Raw genomic sequence first — 12,087 nt, 5'->3', positions numbered from 1 at the left:
CTTGTCTGACGCTCTTCTTGAGGGAAGAGACCTTTGCATCTGAGGCTAGTGATGTGGTCCTGCTAACGCCGAAGCTGAGGGTTTCAGATGTGGTCGCCGATCGCCTAGAGAGGGCTATTCCCTCCGGCGATCTAGCGACTGACGAGATTAATCACAGTGCTCTTAGGGATGGCTGGTGAGAAGGGAAATACGTTTCTCAGCCACCCTGACCGTGTATGCTGCACCGATGAATGGTATGAACGTGCTGCATACAGGCTGCAGCTGTCATGCGGGCGCATTAGAGGAGAGATCGCTCGTTTAGACTGAACAATCGATTTATCCCGGCCATAAAACCATTGGCTCAGTTGAGCTTTCCAATACTTCCTGATCTCCTAACTGACATCAAGAGGGCATGGAAGAACCCATACTGAGTGTATTCACGGACATCAGCAGGTGGTAAATGCTGATGTTTGGAGGATGGGTGGATATATGTATGTGTTCCCGCCACGGATTGTCATTAAAGAGTATCTCTGATTCGGGTAGGCGGGGACACTGAGAGCTTCAACCCTGCCATCTGAGCTTTTTCAACAATTTTTAGATTGAGGGGCATACACGGCAGCAGTTCAGCCTGGTGTTACTTTATACACCACATCGGTGTTACAAGCTAGGAGAATCTGCTGAAGGATCTCAATCAAGGGGATGAGGAAAAAAATACTGACGCACTGCGGCAGACATGCGCCACACCAGCGATAGCAGGGCCTGAGGGCCAGTGTCGCGAAAACGCGTGTGGCGGTGTCTGAGGAACCGCACAGCGCTGAGATCCCGTTCCCAGGCAGGCGGGAGGCGTCATGGTCAGAGACCAGGTCTGAGGGCCAACATCGCCTCTCGTGGGCACCGCGAGTTTACCAGAGAAGAACATTAATTCTTGATGTTGTGTGAGATTTCATGCTCCCTGCTGAGGGTTTGGAGATCATGGAATCGTGGCACCATAGGGCGCTGTAGTTCCCCTGTTTGGTGGCTAGAACGATTTTCTGAGATGCCATTATGTGGCCTGTTTAGAGCTAGCTTTAGTAGTAGAGAATAGCCGCCACTGTGTGAAACAGTTATTGCCTCCCCTCTGTGTGAAGAAGCCAGCAGTTAATGCTACCGCTCATTCCCGCGGGAATGTAGCGTTGTATTAGGCAAGTGTTTCTTCTAGTTGTGCAGGGACGCTCTTAGCCACCCCAGGGTAAAGCGGATAGCGTTGCCCCTCATGAAGCTTATAGATGGGAGGGTGAGTTAGGCTAACGCATGAACTACAGATCTATGTCCAGCCTTGAGGGGCTCGGACAGGGTATTTCTGAGGTTTTTTTTTGCCTTTTCGAGCCTCAGGGGATACTTGTGTGCAGGTTGGCCCTCTCCAGGGTGCCGCATCTGTTGGCCTAGGCTGTTGTTTTACAGGGTTTGTGCTGTTTCGAATCCCTAGTCAGAGTCCTCTTATGTTTCAGTTGTCCAGCCAAGGCCTGCCCCTTTCTCTGCGTTCGGGGCTTTTAGTAATGCAGGTTGGAGTGAAGCAGAATAATAGCGACTTAGCCAGTGGTCATGGGGCGGGTTGTGCGTTCCCTGCTTGTGCTCGGGCAGGCTAGTTTGTGTAAACCCCGCTTTCCAGCAGGCTTTTAACCCACACCAGTAAAAGAGTAAACATCACACCGATCTTAGCTTCACTTCATTGGTTACCAGTGAAATTTAGAATGCATTTTAAAATTTTGTTTTTTACTTTTAGAGCCCTATAAGGACAGGCACCTTGTTACATCTCTGATACAGCTGCGTACGTCTTCACGTAGTCTAAGATCAACAGGTCAAAGATTTTTAGTTGCCCCCCACACCCACTTTAAAACAAGAAATGACCGTTCATTTCAAGCTGTGGCACCTAGGCTGTGGAATGCATTGCCTTCTTGCTTACACTGCTTGGACTTAGTGGGAAATTTTAAAACACAGTTGAAAACTCTTCTATTTAAAGAGGCTTTTATCTAGAATGTAGGGTGGTTTGGCTGGTCTTTTGTGTATTTCTGTTTATTTTCATTTCTATTTATTGTTTTGTTATTTATTTTGATTAGGACTGTGATGTTTTTTAAAAAATGCTGTGTATTTTCTACTTTGTTGTGAAGCACTTTGTGATTTATATCTGTGAAAAGTCCTATACAAATTAATTTTACTTACGTACTTACTTACAGAGCTTCTGGCGGCCCCTGGCCCATCCTGATGGTTGTTTAGGCCATTGGGTAGCATATTTGTGAATGATTTTGACCTCTGTTCTGTGTTTTCTGCTCCACCAGGGCTCAGTTTTTTATCTAATACCTTTACAGCCTGATTATAAAGGGATTTTAAAGGTTTTAATGTTGTTTCACTTGTTTGAGATCAACACGAGATACAATAATTAACACGAGAAACAATCATTGCATCTAGATATATTTTTGTGGCATCATAAGTAAGCATATTTCGAATATGTTTAAAAACTGAGATGTTGTATTTTAAAATATTAGACATTTTTTTGATATGCTTTTTAAATCCGAATGTTGGTTCCAAAAGGACACCTAAGTATTTAAATTCATCTACAACTTTTATCTTCTTATCTTTTACAAAAACACATGGAAAGGTCGTTGATTTTCTAATTTTAGTGAAATACATTGTCACCGTTTTATCTACATTAAGTGTAAGCGAAGCAGAGGTGAGCCAGTCAATGTTATTCATGACCTTAGTTAATTTATTAGCGACACTAGTGGCGTCATTTCCATGCGCATAAATAATAGTGTCATCCGCAAACATTTGGACATCCACCTCACCACACACTGTAGGGAGATCATTAATATAGAGTGTACACAGCAGAGGTCCAAGAACAGAGCCCTGGGGGACACCTGTGTCACAAGCCTTTGGAGTAGACAGCATATTATTGACCCTTACACACTGTACACGGTCACTTAGATATGATTTTATACACTGCAGTGCACTGTTGGACAGTTTATAGTTGCTCAATTTCTTCAGCAGCACTGAGTGGTTGACCGTGTCAAATGCTTTGCGAAGGTCTAGAAACACAGTGCCAACGACCCCTCCCTTGTCCAGTTTAGCTTTGACCCCTTCTATAAAATGACAGCATGCAGTTTCAGTGGAGTGGTTTTTCCTATATCCAAATTGCATGGGATGTAGAAGATTATTTTTATTTAGATGTTCTAATAACTGTGCTTTAATTACTTTTTCAATGACCTTTGAGACAACAGGAAGTATGCTGATAGGTCTATAATTGCATACTTCATATCTATTACCGGTTTTAAAAACTGGCGTGATAATTGCATTTTTAAAAACAGTGGGGAACATATTTTCTTCGCATGATTTATTAGTCACATAAGTAATAGGAGTCATTAAAATATCTTTATGTCTTTTTAAGATTGAACTATTAAGCCCCCAAATATCTTTACATTTGGAGTTTGTCAGTGATTCTAAGATTTTCTGGCATTTAAAATGTTTCGTCCAGTGACTTTATCAACAGCTTTCCAAAGTTTTTTAGTATCACCTTTTGCTTGTTCAATCAAATTCATATAAAAGTTTGCTTTCGTCTCTCTTAACAACCTTATAAAGTCAACTAGTAGGCCCCTCATGGCCTCTACACAGCCTCATCTGGCTGCCCCTGAGGGGGTGTTCCTGGGCTCCAGTCACTGGATGACAGGTAGTAGGCCTCACTGGGCCTCCCTGAGGGCCTGATGAGGTGCAACACACAACAGTTCCATCAGCTTCAACAACCGCCCAACCAGTATGACGCTTTCCATCAACGTAGTAACTGGATCCATAATGGACGCATAATTCCTTCAATTAGCTGACAAACTTTCTATCCACATCTTTCCTTGAGGGGTTTCACCCTTGTTTTTCAGACTGACTTGTCTAAATGACAGACCTTTCCCTTCTGCTCCTTAACATTTAGCCCAACAGTCTCTTCTGAAGGCTTTTCTCAGGCTTTTGACAATTGCCGCAAACTGTGAACTTTGAAGATTAAACTGATGCCACTCCCCTTCGATTTGACTCGTTTCCTTCCTCCTGGTTTGATCTGATAGCCATCTCTAGACGACCAGCCCATTGCATAATTTGGTCAAATGTTTCTCTTGGATTGACTCCAAGTAAAAAAGCTTGTTGGTATTTTGTGCTAAAGCCATTCACAAGTGTGTCAGTAAACTGTACATCATCTCTGTCTGGATCTTTTTTAGCACAGAGTGCCTGTCTTTCATAAGCATTGCATTTGCACAAGGCATATTCATCTGGAAATTCATGATCTTTTTGCTCTAATCAATGTCACTAATGTGAAAGGAATTTTATCGCTGCCTAAGATCTCTTGGATTTCTTTTCGGAACACATCTAAGGCTTGCCAAAGACCCAGGGGTCTTCCCTGGCCATCTACCCAGAAGTCTATCCATTGGGCTGTTGATATTGACGCTGGCAAGCATTCCCATCTGTCTCTTGGGATTTTAGCTTTCTCTAGAAAACTCTGTGTTTGAATCTTGTCTCTTCAGTGGAGACAAGAATGGTTCGACATTCCCCTGGTGTGAATGGTCTCTCTCCTGTCATCATTTCTGATTGTAACTCTTCTTTTTTACTTCCATCAATCGACGATACATCACTGAACTATAACCCACTGTGTGCCACGTGTTACATGTAAGCACATTCCTGTATGGACAAATTATCCCTCCCCCTGTGTCTGCCATATGACACCAACATGTGTTCATGCTAAATATATATAACTTCCTCATGCACTTTCACAAATACATTATACATCCAATTATGAATAAAACTAATATTAAAATAATACATTTCCGGTCCACATACCCCTTACCCTGTCTAATTCTTCTTTTCATACATCAGGAATTACAGCTACACTGTGAGTTCTTCAAATCAGTGGTATTATAATCCCTTTTTTTAAAATAATAAAGTTACTTCCACAAAATTTGTTGTTATACATAACAAATGTGCATAACAAAAAACGTTTTTTTTTTTTCGAGGTGTAGTGTGACCTGATACATAGGCCCAGCTTCAACATACCTGCCTTTAATGAACAGGGTAATTAAGACCATATTTCACATAAGAGGATTTTCTATGTGTGAGGTTACTAACATTTGTTTCTTTTCTATGTGTAAGAGAATGTCATGTGCTTCAAGAAGTGCAGAAATGTCAATTACTTGTCATTAAAACCATTATGGCAAATAACTTTTGAAATATTGTAAACATATTTGTCGTTAAACTGACCAGAAGATGTTTAACACTTTTCTTAACATTAAGGATAGGGGGTCATCAGCTCCATCTGACCAATAAAGACTAGCACTTAACTATCCAATTCAATTTTCTGTTTGTTTGTTTATTTTAAAAAAAAGAAAAAAGATAAGGATAGATAACGTTAGCATTATGGTACTGTAATTTACACAAGATCGCAAACTCCATGAATTATCAGCTAATTTGTCCTTTCATTTCTGCAGTGTGTAGAAAGAACAAATGAATGTCACATTAGACACAGAAATTGTAGATTGTCTGAATATTTACGTATCTTATTTAGCTGAGGTAAATTAAAAGCAATCCTCATGTATTCCACGTATCAAGTTATTGATTGCTAAAGAATGAGACGGTTCAACTGTCAGTGGAAATATTAAAGGCTGATATTCGCGCTTCAGGGCAGTGATGATGAGTTCAGGTCGTCCAGTGGTTGTCCAGATAGCCTGGGCACAACCTTAGGCAATGACCCTGGACAGTGGTTCAACGTCAACATTGTGACAATGCTGTAACAATCTTTGCCACACAATGTAGTTATAGCAAACTTTTGGCCATGTTGTTAAAACGTTGTTAGTAGGTTGTGTACGTTATGTCAATGTTCTGTGTTTGTTGGGTATTTGTACCCAACTGAGCATGCCAAGAGGTGACGATGGCAAGAAACCTGAACTCCATCAGGTGACAGAACCAGTCGGTCAGTTCTCCTCTGGCCAACGAACAGTGTATGATTATGATTCTGGCAACCTTACAGTTCTCTGCTGTCTCGTGTGTGTGGCTCTGTGAGGAAAGAGAAAAGGCCATAAAACACACTTCATTAGGAATATGGTTCACAACCACTGAGCATTAATCAGCTGTTATATGACACCGTTATACTGAGACCTGTATTTGAAGATCACTGGGCCTGTGATGGTGTTTTCAGAGAGTACTGGAGCGTTCACAGTTATACCGTCCATCACGCAAAGACACTAACACAATGAGGACTGGTGAATGTGTTTCTATTGTCCTTTAAGCGCATGTTTTCTTATCAGATACAAACTTAACCGATTCAAGTGAGCACATATGTTTGTTTTTTGGTGCTTTTTTATCATTTAGAACGCTTCAATCCAGAGTTTATAAATTATCACAAAATGTGCATAGACATCTGTGCTGGAAACTTAACTAGTGTTGCTTTTCACGCTCTGAGGAAAGACTCTGATACACTGGGGCTTCATCTGTGACTGATATTTCAGCTCGCCGTCTCATTCAGTTATGTTTAATTATACAATGCAGATTGGAGGAGGAAGAGCAGATCTGTTCCATGAGCACAGTGAGTCTTGGCAGGTCAAGCTGCGTTTAGAGGAAACGGAAACTCAAAACGATTTGGCTTTAAGGACTAAACTGTATTTTGCACATTCCTGCCCCCTAAAGTTCATAAGATGAAGATGGTTTCTTAAATATGAAATGGTTCAATACAGTTCATCAGCTCATCACGTGCATAGATGATTCATGTATATCAGGGGTGTAAAAGCACAGAGTCTGGTTTCATCACACACACACACACACACACATCAAGTTTCCTTTACTCCTCTGACCTTCTTCATGGAAATCCACGAGGAATAGTGAAGAGAAAACAAGAACAGACTGAAAGTGAGCTCTTGCCAAAAGCTGATATTCTAATATATATATATATATATATATATATATATATATATATATTTAATATAGAAATACTGGAATCATTGGTAAATCTTGCTTAACATTTAATTTCAGTGATAGAGTAGAAAGTATAACCAGTAAATACAGATGGTACAGATACACACTTTAACCCTTAAAGACCTAGAACATGTTTGGGGCGCCTGATGTGCCTCTACTTTTCTTTGTTTTTCTTCCCCATTCTAGCAGTTAGCATCAAGTGCTATATATCATTTTAAACAGGAGAACCTGAAGTTTCCATCTAGCTCATTTGATGTCCCAATTTTACATTTATTTATTCTGAGAATGGATTCAATTAATATAATTTAAAGAAAAATGGCAGCAAAAATATGATGTTTTACTGTGAACTCGAACAGAACTTCATGAAGTTTGGATTTTTCCCTTTAGAAAGTTAGACTTGGTTGTTTTACACTTCCAGATGAAATTTTGTCTACATGTAACAATCCCTCAGCAAGTTATAGCCATTTATTATAACATTATTCTAGGCGTTTCTAGGTTTTTGAGTGAAAACAGGTGTATTTTATTTACTGATAATGTGTCCTAAAAAGTTCAAGTAATAAAGTAAATAGAAAGATTGTTATATAATAACAACACTGAAACAAACATTTTTCTTCAGAGAAATATATTATAATTTGGGCATGAAAAATATATTATACGCGAAACATATTATACCTATGGAAAGCGGAGATTCTCCTCTTTACGGTGCAGTTTACAGCATACAGATTGGATTTGCGGTTTAAAAGTTATTAAACATTTTAGAACGATAGTTATTTTTTGCCGCGGGCGGCTGTCTCGGTCTTTAAGGGTTAACAAGTAAATGCATTTCTAACACACAAAACAACTGTAAAACACAAGATTGTTACATCTTAGCTAACTATCCCTTGTAAATGTTTAAGATAGTTATCTCATCTGATCTTATTCAGTCACCTCAAGTCGTATCCTGACATAGGTTATGCTGTCCTGATATTGTTCAGACAATGGCCTGAATTCAGCCAAAGCTTTTTCATATGCTCCCAGGGCCTTCTCCAGTTGATCACGCTCAATACTGCCTCCAATGGCCCCAGCAATCACATCAACACCAAATATCGGCAAAAACACATCATTGTATAAGACTGGAGTATGCACATGAACAGATTTCAGTTTCTCATACAGATCCGGTTCCAGCTTCTCCTTCAGGTGTGTGTCAATCTTCTCCACTTCAGCCTGAATCTCATGTATGCGTGCGATGATCACCTCACAGTTCTCCTTTACAGAAGCTTCCTCATTCACGCCGATCGGACTGAAGGACAAACCCACGTGTTCCTTAAGAGTCTCAATGAGTTGGTTGGTAGCACAGAAGTTGTTCTTCATCAGTTCTAGAAGCTCTTTCCCTTTGCAGATAAGCCTCTGTCTTCTTTCAGGATTTCCAGGGTAGAAGAGATCACTCCACATACTGGGCTGTGAGTTCCCCATCTCTAAATGTCAACATGTAAGATTTCAAGCAAGCTGAAATGAACTTAAATGCTATCAGATAAAGGTGACGATTGTTCTTGCTGACCTGTCTCTGAATCTCTGAAGAGCGTCTGAGCTGAGCTCTAACACACTGCGGGCAGTGTTATATAGCCTCTGCTGACCGAAAGAAGCTGCTTCACTATCACTTTCAGTATGATGCACAAACACTGCCCAGAGATTCTCAATCTTTTTTGGTGACACCCTTCTTTAAACCTTTAACCCCATGCCTTTCAAAGATCGTATACGGCCTCAGATTACTATTGTTCATCACACGCTTACTTTATCTGGACAAACTCGGTATCATCAGACAGATTAAAGACTCTAGCTTTGATATTTGAACACTGTTCATGATAAAACTGGGTTGCAGAGACATTAATATCTTAATTTATGTCAGGAGTGCATTATAATCGATCCGTTATGAACGATATTTTGAATAGATTATCAGACGCACGTTCATTCTCTCTCATCTGCACTGGCTCATTTGTCGCAAAGAACAGCTTTCAGTTCAGCTCTTAGTTTAAAAGTGCTCATATTCGGAGAAATACGGACATATTATCACATGTTTGCACAATATTTCGTCATACAGAATACCATTTCTATTCATTTCTCACCGAATTATTCAATATAAAAGAGTTCAAACATGCGCAGACCTCTCTCTGGGTCTCTTCTTAATGATATGCATCAGATATCAGTCATCAGGCGTTGATTCGCTCTCTGATCTGTCAGTCTTATGATATTGCTCAGCACCGCCCACGACGCGCTTCGCCTGTGTGGACACTTCCTCATTCTGGCTCTGGGAACAACGAATCTGCTTTACATTTCTACATGTGAACTAAGAAGCTAATAAACACACGATAACTATGTAATAAGGTCTTTGTGTGATTGTTCATGTGATTTTGGCTATTTAATATCAATAATGGATGTTTGCATTATGACTGCTAACAGGTGTAGCGATTAGCTCCATATAAAATGATGAATATAACATGTTTTACCGTCACAATTTGAATAAAATCCCCATTATATCGCGACAGGAAGCTAATAAAAGCACTCTATGGTAGTCTAAAGTGAGATAAAGAGTGAAGGTGTAGTTTTAATGTTTTAAATTGTGTTATGTAGCTTGATGCTAACTGAAGCTCTGATGCACCTGTTGGACCAGGAGCGTTGTCTATTTATGGTACAATTATTCACATAATGTGCTTTTAGTTTAGTTTTTAGTTTTAGAAAGACAAGCTAATGTGGTGTACTAAAGGAAATACTGCACTGTTAATGGGCCATTTAGGCAGGCATACGTGTTATAATAGATGTGAATAACGGCTGTTAAATAACAAAAGAATAATGAGGAGAACGCCTCAGACATTCAAAAGTGTGAAACGATCGTCGAGTGAGCACATTGAAGCATTAATTGAGCTGTTCTCCTCACCAGACATTAGACAAAAGACTGCAAACGTGTCTTCTGCCCAACACACTTATTGATAAAAGACATCTGAAAAACAATCCAGACATGGTCTTAGAAAATGTTTCATAACATTCATAGTTTTGGTCAGCCTCAGATTTTAAATAAAGCATGACCACACTTGTGCCTTCACTCTAGTTGTAGTTATAAGTCCTTATACTACATTCACATAATATTTGTATACATGAAGAAAAATAATTAAACAATATGTTCTATGTTTTAGCCTATATATCTCTATATTAATAACTGTCTGAGTAATTCTGAGTATTCAGCTGTAAACTCTCAGGTGTTGGCTTTCTAAATATATATTGGTTATGTGTATATCCAGAATACCGTACGAGCAGCTGTCTTTATACTATGAGCATGTCTAAATGCTGCATTTGGCAGATCGGGAGGTGACAGGCAAGGGGTTAAAACAACTCTTAAATGTAATATTTCAGTGATGCTGCGTTGTGTGAACATTATATTTATCCAGTGGCTGCAGTAAGCTACTAAGAACACAAACGCGGAAGAGAAGCCAATGCTGAATAAAGTCGTAGTTTTTGTTATTTTTGGACCCAAATGTATTTTGGATGCTTCAAGAGACTCTAATTAACCCACTGATGTCTCATATGGACTACTGTGATGATGTTTTTATTCCCTTTCTGGACATGGACAGTATAGTGTGCATACACTTGCATACGCTCTCGGACTAAATATAAAATATCTTAAACTGTGTGTGAAGATGAACGGAGGTCTTACGGGTGTGGAGCGACATTAGGGAGAGGAGTTAATGACAGACATTTCATTTCTGGCTGAACTAACCCTTTAAAAATCAAGATTATGTGTAATGTGTTCTTTTATCAGTTTCAGAGCTTGCTGTGTTTTGATTCACAGACTCATTTTGACACAAATATGTGAAAATTCATACACATTATGAGCTGGTGAAAGTGCATTGGCTGTTGATGGCCATGTTTTTTAAATGTCTGATGTGTGAAAACACACCTGGAATAAGACAGGAGTTTCTCTGTGCATTGCAGTAAATTATTAACAGAATATATGGTAAGTAATATTAATTTTGCAGTATATGCTGTCCTTTCTCATGCTGTTACAGAGGAGAGCGACTGAAAGAGTCCTGTTTATACCATGTCACCGGGGTCGGGGTCAGCGCTTACGAATATATAGCATTGAGACACAATGGGGCAACAAACCCAGGGGCAATAAAGCACTCATGACATGCTCTCTGTCGCTTGAGTTAAATTTTAACGCCATGTTCTTACCAGACTTGATGTGATAAGATCAGAGATCCTCAGAAGAGCGTGTGGACAGGCTCTCTCTGCAAATGCACTGCTCTCATAACCCATTGAATAAATACTTCAATTCATGAGTCTTACACTATTTTAACATGATTCAAATACACACTAAGTGACTGAATTCATTGTTCCACTTGAGTTGACAGTTTGATCGTTGTTGGCTTGCATTTATTTTCAAGATCTGAGATGAATTATCCATTGTCGCTTTCATTACAGGCCACAAAAAATGATATTCAAACACACATTCAATTCTTTTTACATTCACTGTAAAAAATTATAGGTTCAATAAGTTATGACAACATATGTTTTTACATTGTTTTAACTCATTAAAATAAGTTAAGCAATGTTAAACTTGTTTTTATTAGTTATGAAAGATGTAACTCATTTTTTAAAGTCAGTTTAACATAATTTAAGTTGAAATAACTTAAACATCCAAGTCGATTGTACTGCAAAAGTTCAAAATTTGCCTTTTTTTACAGTGTTGAAGCACATGATCAGTACCTGAGATTGTCATTCCCATACTTTTTATGTTGTTCATGATTGTGTATCTATACTGTACCAGTGTTGATTTTGATAGCACATTTTGATTTAGTTTTGTTCATTGTCTTTTGACTAAAAGGCCATTTAGTTTTATTCATATTTTAGTCACCTGAATTGTTTTTAGTTTTAGTCTAGGTCTAGTCGACTCAAATCTAATGAGTTTAGTTCAATTGTAATGCATTCATTGATCATGTGATCATCATCAATGTCACTGAATACATTACAAAACTCACATTCTGACATCTCTGTATATATATATATATATATATATATTTGGGGATGTTTTTCTGTGATTCTTCTTGCAGTTTCTGAACACTGGCTTCTAAAAGGGTTCAAGCAAACCTTTGGAATCTAGTCTAC

Source organism: Pseudorasbora parva, chromosome 20 (assembly GCF_024679245.1).
Source record: "Pseudorasbora parva isolate DD20220531a chromosome 20, ASM2467924v1, whole genome shotgun sequence".
Taxonomy (NCBI): Eukaryota; Metazoa; Chordata; class Actinopteri; order Cypriniformes; family Gobionidae; genus Pseudorasbora; species Pseudorasbora parva.
The sequence above is the reverse complement of the archived record's forward strand: the minus strand, read 5'-3'. Positions refer to the sequence as shown.